The sequence below is a fragment of the Tupaia chinensis genome, unplaced genomic scaffold (assembly GCF_000334495.1).
Source record: "Tupaia chinensis unplaced genomic scaffold, TupChi_1.0 Scaffold143978_1, whole genome shotgun sequence".
Taxonomy (NCBI): domain Eukaryota; kingdom Metazoa; phylum Chordata; class Mammalia; order Scandentia; family Tupaiidae; genus Tupaia; species Tupaia belangeri.
In genome coordinates this window covers 198,264-200,989 of record NW_006203829.1, presented here as the reverse complement: position 1 = coordinate 200,989, position 2,726 = coordinate 198,264, and the positions used below count along the sequence as shown (strand labels likewise).

The 2,726-nt window shown below is 42.0% G+C and overlaps 1 protein-coding gene across 1 annotated transcript in view; it reads right to left on the bottom strand.

The window, feature by feature from the left end:
- Nucleotides 1–2,726, bottom strand: part of SHROOM4 (shroom family member 4) — a gene marked incomplete at its 5' end in the record, with an annotated part of 157,321 nt that overhangs the window by 40,719 nt on the left and 113,876 nt on the right.

The window sequence follows — 2,726 nt, the reverse complement described above, 5'->3', positions numbered from 1 at the left end:
CTGCTGAACTGCTGCAGGCATGCAGAGATGAAGAGAGAACTCAGGGACCTGTAAGCCATGATCTAGAAACACTGTGCTTCTCTCTTTCTCTACTCCCCTCCCAAACCATATTAAAAACCAGTTTAGCATGTTTGCTGTTTGTTCTGGCTCTTGCCTGCTTGGAAGGATGGGAGGTCTTTTTGTCTATTCTACTGGGTGAACCTGTTCATTCTTCCTGCCTCTTCCAACAGAGAAAGCATCTTCTTGAAAGCACTGGCCCTTGCAGGGACTATGAATGTGGAAGCTCCTGCTGCAGCAACCCTCTCCCAGGGTCAGGCAGAGAGAGAGCAGGCTTGTCACAATGCTCTTAGATTATAATGGCTCTACCTTTTCCACCCACATCTGCTGGCAGAGGCTGAGGTTGGCTTATCTCTGGGGCACATCAGTGCTGGTTGCCATAGTTTCCACATGTCAGGAGTAGACTCTCCATCCTGGGCAATTTTACCCTAAAGGCTGCACCCAAGTAACTTTTCTTCCTCTTAGACAGAGTCATATGTACCATTTGTAAAAATGTCCTTGCCTTCTCATTCTCGCTCCAAACTGAATGTGAAAATACTTTTCAGATCCTCTACAATTTTTCATCCAGCGCCTTCTACCTAGAAACCCAGAGCTCAGCCCAAAGGTTTTTCCTAAACCTCAATTATCTTCCAAATTCCCTCTTTATCCAGTGCTATTATTATTAGTTTTATTCAAAGTTGTATTATCTTTGCCTCATAGACCTACCTTTTTGGGGTAAGGTACCTGTTGAAGAGGAATGAACATAGATTTTTGGTGTCAGTCACACTGCCTATGTATGACATTTATTAGCTGTGTTATCTGAGGGAAATTAGGTTACCTGCCTGAACCTAAGTTTCCTATCTGGCAAATAAGAATTATGCTATCTAGCCTTGCTGGGTTACCAGTAGTGAAGATATGATGAGATGTGCAAAGGGAATGTCTTGCACAGTGTTTGGCACATGGCAGGCTCTGGATGTAAATAGCCACATAAAAGCTGAGGTTTATTTCCTGGCACTACCTTTCATGGGAATTGAGCAGTCACTTCCCATATTTGCCACATCAAAGAAACTCTGACCATTTGTATTTCAGACTCTAGCTTGACAATCTAGTGAGATATCCCTGCCTGCAAAGACATCATTATTCGTTCAGTCACATTGGGAGCCAGGATTTCCTGTCCATGCCCTGTCAAGCCCTGTGGAAGCACTCAGTAAGTAGCAGTGGCCAAACCAAACAAAGTCTGGTACCAACTCTCAACTGCTTTCTCAGGTCTTCAGTATCACCTTACTTTTTCTCCTGAGCCTCTCAGGTTACTCTAAATTGCCTGCACCCTTTGAACCCAAAGAGGCAGTTATTCTCCATGGCTTGTTGTAGATGGGGATCATGGTGGACCTTCCTGCTTTGGTGGAAGTGCTACCACTAGAAAGTATCTGGCCACATGGGAGAGGGTCTAGGCTTTGTGATCAACTTATGAGGAGGTAGTGTAGTACAATTATGAACTTGGCTTCTGAAGCTAAATGACATAGCTTCAAATCCCATACCTGCCTTTCACTAGCCAGGTGGCCCCAGGCAAGTTACTCAACTTCTCTTATCTTAACCCAATGTGTCCCTCTTTCAGAGTACAAAAGGAGAGGCATGGTAGAGGCACGGGCTCAGCTGCATTGCTGCTGCCAATTGCTGCAACCCCTAAATTAAACGTCCTTCACTTACAGAGTTGCTTGTCCTGGGCTGACACCTCTGAAGTCATCCTCTCACTTTCCTCTCAGCCTCAGTCCTCTTTCTCTACTGTCTCCTTGCAAGTCCTTCTTTCAGCAAAAGTTTCTTAAGCTCACCCAAAATCTGCCTTTATTTTATGAGACAGTAACTCATTTGTAAGATGATCAACATCTGGCAGCCACTGTTCTAAAATGTCTTACATGTGTTACAACATTTAATTCTCACTATGAACTTATGAATCAGGTGCTGTTCTTAGCCCTACATTTTTAGATGGGAAAGTGTAGGGACTGTACATAGGGGGAGGGGGGGCGTGGGATTAGAAGCCAAGCAGTCTGATTCCAGGTCCAGTGTCATTAAACCATTATTCTGATTTCTTCTGCTCTTATTTCAGCATTATGAATATTTTCAAACATACAAAACAGTTGAGACAAGTTTACAATGAACGCTCTACACCTACCTTCTAGATTTTACAACTAATGTTTTACTAGATATTTACTCCTCTATCTATCCATGAATTTATCCTAAATTCTTGTTGCTTTTCAAGGTAAGGTGCAAACAACTTTATACCCATAAATTTGAAAACTTAAATGAAATGAACAAATTCCTTGAAAGATACAAGGTACCAAAGCTCACTCAAGAAGAAATAGATAACCTAAATGACCCTATATCTATTAAACACATTGAATTTGTAGTTAACAACTTTCATTGATAAAATGTAAGATTTTCAAAAGAAACCCCCCAAAAACCAAAAAAATTTTCCCACAGAGACAGAGAAAACTCCAAGCCTATAGCTTGAGTGATAAAATCTGCCAAATATTTGAGGAAAAAAAGACAAAACAAAATTCTATACCAATATTGCAACTCTATATCAATATTACTAAATAAAATCTAGTCACATATAAAAATGATACTTCAGGGGCCTCTGGGTTCAGCTCCGGTGCTGTGAAGCCCCCCACCCCCCCCCCCTGCCAAGCCAG